This window comes from Physella acuta, unplaced genomic scaffold (assembly GCF_028476545.2).
Source record: "Physella acuta isolate Inbredline_101_S28 unplaced genomic scaffold, ASM2847654v3 ptg000327l, whole genome shotgun sequence".
Lineage (NCBI taxonomy): Eukaryota > Metazoa > Mollusca > Gastropoda > Physidae > Physella > Physella acuta.
In genome coordinates, this window is record NW_026731846.1 from 161,438 (window position 1) to 167,437 (window position 6,000).

The window sequence follows — 6,000 nt, forward strand, 5'->3', positions numbered from 1 at the left end:
AAATGCTGACCTATGAATCGGACACTAGCTTGTTACTTTCTTTTTCTCGTATACGATTATAACCGGCTCAGGTGTTTGCTAATCAACCAGACAGACTGGAGCTTCTTCTTCTTAGTTTTTAGTGTTGGAAGGGATCCCCTCCAACACAATTAAGTATACGTATCAACTGGTTATGCGCCATTGAGGCCTTTGATTCAGATTTCAGCCTGGTCTTCATTTTGGATTTCCTTCCATAGCCTTTGTCCAACCAATAACAAACTACAAGGCAGCAGTTGTTTGATTTCGGAGTTGTCTCTCCTGTCCCCAGCTAACGAGCCTCATCTGCCCGAGAGTTCGACCTCGAGCTTTACCAACTCGACCACACCGAGACTGGAACAAGGGTTAGAATTTAGCATTTCTCTAGCCCATATTACCAGCCGCTAGACACGTGAGTTTTTTGGCATGCTTTCGCTTCCTCCCCCATCGCATCGCCACCACCTGGTTCGGACATGAGGGTCAGTTCGTGTAGTGGACGCCTTACAGCTTCGAGCTCTTGTTCCCAAATTATGACTTGCGGACCCCCCAGACCACGCTGTATGTGATTGCTGACATAGTGAGGCAGGTAGACCACTATACAATAGGGCTGGTAAGTAGGTCACCAACCAGTTCTTCGTCTCATGCAGGTTTTATTGAGCCGTAGAACTGGTTGGTGACCTACTTACCAGCCCTATTGTATAGGGATTGGTTAAAGTCCAATTATTCCTCTTTGTGTTTTCGCTTTGAGTCTGTGTACACAGTAAAATCAGTGCTGCCTCTCTGCCACTAAAACCTGGGTTGTCAGTCTAGAGTTCATAACCGTATCCAGAAAGTCCAGCTCAAATTAAGATAAATTTAGCAAATAAATTATCTCTGTCATAATTGTCTTTAACCGACGCAGTGGCCTAGCGGTGCAGCACTAGACTGCTAACCCGAAAGTCTCGAATTTGAATCCGGGTTCAAGTCAGTAGAACGTCCCAGAGTCCACCCACCTATGCTTGGTACCTACTTCAGTTTCGGGAAAGTAAAGGCGGCTGGGCATATCGCTGACCACACTATTTCATCCGAGGTCATAGAAACAGGTGAACTCTGCTTCACTTACTCCATAGGGGAACTACGTTTTTTTAATAATTGCCTTTCCTTTTATTTTATTTTTTTCTCTTTGTCGTAAATTTTTTTTCATTTATTTTTTTACAAGCAGTATTATCTGATGGCCAGAGGTCGACAAAAGGGGCACAACAAAGTCTATATGACGTAAAGGGAAATAACAACGCTAAGACCGACGTAAAAGGGAGATAACAACCTCGAGATTACCTTTCACGCAATTAACAGGTATCGAACGCCGGCAGACGAAGAGAGTTTGAACCTGGCAATTAAGCAGGTGTGGCGCGTGATTAGAACAGACCCCGACTCGTGCCGTTAAATAACCGTTTCCCGTTCGTGAGTTTCTTGTTTATGTGTTCGGGTGTTTGTGTGACAATGGGGAGGGAATCGATTTTATCAGCCTAAGTAAGGTTAAAAAGTACCAAAAAAAAAAATCCTCTTATATAAAAGTGAAGAAATCCTCTTATAGACCTAGCAAACCATTGGACCAGGTGAAGTTCCTATTTTTCTTGACCTCCGCATATGAAGTGAAGGTGTGGTCAGCACTTTTCCCAGCCGCCTTTACTCTCCCTAACATGAGTTAGGTACCCATCACATTTGAGTGAGCTCGGACTCGAACTGGAGACTTTCGGGTTAGTAGTCTTGCGCTCTACCGCTTAGGCCACACCGTTCCATCCTCTTTTGTATATAAGACATCAAAACATAACCAAAGAGCACGCCTCAGTGAATATAATTTTAAAGTGAACTTAAACTTAAATGACTCTAAGATTGAGTAAAGTTGGCTTGACAATATTCTCTCCAAAATGCGCAATCGCGCGGCCGCGCAGTTATTTTAAACCTAACGCGCAGTCTTTTTTTAAAAGTACATAGATCTATATCCTCGCGTATTTCTTTGAGTGAACTGCGTGCCTAATAGTACACAAAGTATACCTTATACAATGTTTGCTACTCAGAGGGAATAAAACTCTCTGATACTACTGACGTTATGGCCTGCGCGACTGATAACACGAATGTCTCGAGTTCGGATCCCGGTGTCGAACCGGCTGGACGTCCCTGAGTTTACTCAGCTCAGATAAGTGCCTGGCTCGAGTTGGTAAAAGTAAAGCCGTCCGGAAATAGTGCAGACATCATAACTTAAAACAGATCAACTCTACTTTTTCTATTACTGGGAACGTCAGGTGTAATGGGTTTTTTTTTAAATAATACACCAACAAAGTAGTTTTGGTCTAATATAATACGAACTTTCATTAATTTTATTTTTGTGTGCATCATATACCTAATAATATACTAATTCATCCCTATTGATAAGCCCTATAATTAAAGTTGACGTGTACTAAAACGAACAACAGACGATTTATTTTTGTTCTGTACCTTCCCTCGGCTAAAACTAAACATATCAACTCACCTTTCAAACATCTAAAAAAAAAACCTATAATATATTCCCTCTCTGATTGACACTTAAATTATTGTGTCATCTCTATCTGTGTCTCAATCTACAACCTCAGCACAAAGGTAAGCCACAAAAAGCCTGAAATTTGTTACCCTGCTTCTCTCCCCTCACAAAAAAAAACATAATCACTTAGTAATTTCGTTCTTGTAGCGAGTCGCTATTTTTATGGTGAATTATCCCCCTTCTTCCCTCTCTGATCCCACCCTTTTAGATTTCCTAGCCTTCTAGATCATAAGATTGGCTCTAATCCCATGTATTATCTTCTTCACATTCGTTTATTTTTTTTATTTTTTTTTGTTGCAGAAAAAATTCTGTAATATATTTTTAAAAAATTTAAAAAAATAAATAAATAAAAAAAATAAAAACTCTAGATGCTGAGGTGGATATCGCTAAAAAAAATTATTTTTGAATTTTTGTTGTTCTTTTAAAATAAATTGGAGGGTATTAAATGTCAGGCGACTTAAGACAAGAACAAAGCCGTGTGTCGTTGGCTGGCTGGTCCAAAACATACATCCACCGTGACGTAGATAAAGATGGCTGCGCCTCCTGTGTAATTTGTGTCACCTGCGCGTGGTAGGGAGCTCACTGCTACGTCATCGAATCATGCTGGTCACGTGCGTGGCATTGACATAACCCGATGCGGTGCGCGCATGCGGGTCATTTCCCGAGATTCCCCGCGCGACCCGGTTATCCAAGGGAAGACAACTTGACAGAGACATCAAGGGGAGTGTATTTATCTCAATTATTTCATTAGATAACATTATCTCCGTTATTATCATTTTTTTTAAATATGTGGCTTACAATGAAAACATTTTTTTTATGTGGGATGTTACTTGGGGAAGATTGGATACAAAAATTGGGAAAATTAGTAAATTAGATAATTTTTTAAACTGTACTTAAAAATTTGAAAATTTGACGTGTAATTGCTTTTCAGTAGTTTGGTCATTAGCCTAGTTCTGAATGCTACTATTGGATAACCAAAACAATGACTTCAATAACAAGACCTTTAGCTGTGATTTTAAGGTATTTAGCTCTGAATAATAGGTAGTTTAAACAAGTATTTTTATATTTAAAACGTAGAGCTGTTATCAGCTAAGAAAATGATGAAAACAAACATTCATTTAACCACAAGTCATTTTAAAAAGAAATAATTCTATGCACTAATTACTTATGCCTCAAGTCAATTGTAACAAACAATGTACAATGAAGAAGTTTTTTTTCTTCTGGTTTATAAAGGAAGTAAATGCAAAACTTGTAAAGTTCGTCTATCTTTTTTCGCTTTAGCCTCTTACATTTTAACTCTTTGGCTAATAATTGAATACCATGGACTCACTGGGATTTGAACTCACGCCGCGAGCAATACTCATGTTGATAACTAGCTGAATAATATCCAGGAAATTAATAGCTCAAATGTCTTATGTTGAGCTCGTGTGTTTTCTTTTTTATTGAGCTTATGTTATTCATCAAAAGTTGACATCATATTAGTTTAAGCTCAGCTCAACCAAGTTTATTTTACACTAGACACACATATGTCCACTCCACGCTAGCTCCACTCCCAAAAATCCCAACCCCCCACATCTACTACTCACACAAACCACCCCACATTCGTGAAAATCTCACACGAAATGTGGCCAAGTGTATCAATTCTGAGTTAGGCTGGGAAATCTTCTAATTTAATTGCTAGTTAACGCTAATGTTTATCTATTGACCGACTACCAATCTGTGCTGTGTGCTCAGATATTATCTGCGGGCTTTATCTTGACCCCCCCCCCCTCGCTCTCCCACTTATGGTGTGGACCGGGCTCTTTGTCCTTGACCTCGTGACGTCATCAGATCCATTATCATTATCTCCACGAGTTGGTACTATCCACTTCCAATGGATAAGACCCCCACTAATACATGATAAGAATTACTCACACCAGTGTGTAAGAACTATCCACTTCCAATGGATAAGAACTACTACTATTAGGTAAGAACTATCCGCTAACAATAGATTAGAACAGTGGTTCTTAACCTGGATTCGAACAAACCCCAGGTGTCAGTCTCAGCGGTTCAATGGAGGTCAAGACACAAACGACTCATATGATTCACGATCAGATTTTGTTAATGCGGACTTCAGAAGGGTTCGATGAATGCGCATTGGAAACTGTTGGGTTTCGGTATTTCCACAAAGGTTAAGAACCCCCTCAATTAGAACTATCCACCACTATTCGATAAGAACAATTCATTACCCATAGATATGAACTTTCCACTACCAAATACGATTAAGAACTATTCATTAGCGGTGAATAAAACTATCCGCTGCCAAATGCCGGTAGAAAAGGTTTAGTATATATTTTGTATTTATTTTCAAATCACTACTGGTAATTGTAATTTGTCAAAGGTTTCATTTCTCTTGACTCATAAAATAATCACCAAAATGAATTAACTCTGTACGTAATGCATTGTATTTTTTGTGTATTATGTGTTATCCTAGACAAGCGAATCGGTGAAATGAGACACAAGCAATTTTCACAAAGACATCTTTAACAAACTAAGACCAACAACTAAGACAAAATGTTGATTTACAAATAAACAAACAAACAATGAGAAAAAATATGAGCAAAAACAAAACAAGAAAGGCTGGGGTTCGAATCCAGATTATCTTTCTGCACGCCGACATTGGGACATTAGGCCATCCGACTCCACTGTGTAACCAATGTTGTAGAGCAGGGCCCATCAGGTTCTTAAAAAAACGTAGGTAGGACAATAAAGGTACATATAAAGGAGTTTCTCCACCATTTTTTGGTTTAACGATGAGGGCTTGGATTAGGATTAGGATCAAATTTATAGAGTACGGGTTTACGTGTAATTTTATACGTGTAATTTCGAGAAGTTAGGATTACGCTTAGGCTTGTGCTTAGGATTAGCAATTCAGTAATTGAGCTCGGTTTTAAGACTATATCACATGTTTCGTAAGTTACTTGAAAAGTGTCGCTTCATGAAACCTAAAGACCATTTCACGCACATTCCTCCATTTCTTTCAGCAGTAAAAGATCATGTTTTAGAGCAGAGTGAAACAGTGATTATATGAGGTGGTCGGATTGGTGAAGCTCATGGCTATTAAATCGATGTCCCGAGTTCGAACCTTCGGGCAGATGGGGCTCGATGGCAAGGGGAAACTTCACATCTAGAAGAAGAAACTCACAAAAAAGCAATCGTGAAGAAAGACAATGATAAAAACGCTGCCTTGCAGTTTGTTCTTCGATGGATTTCGCAGTCAACGACCTATATGGTCCATATAAGTGGATGGCTATGGTCCGATGTCCCATCTAGCAGTATAGTCTTATTTCCACACCAACTGTTCTTGTACGATAGTCTTGTTAGAACGAAAAAAAATATACGGCGTCCAGAATGCGTTATATGGCTAAACCACGCCTAGGCGAATTTAG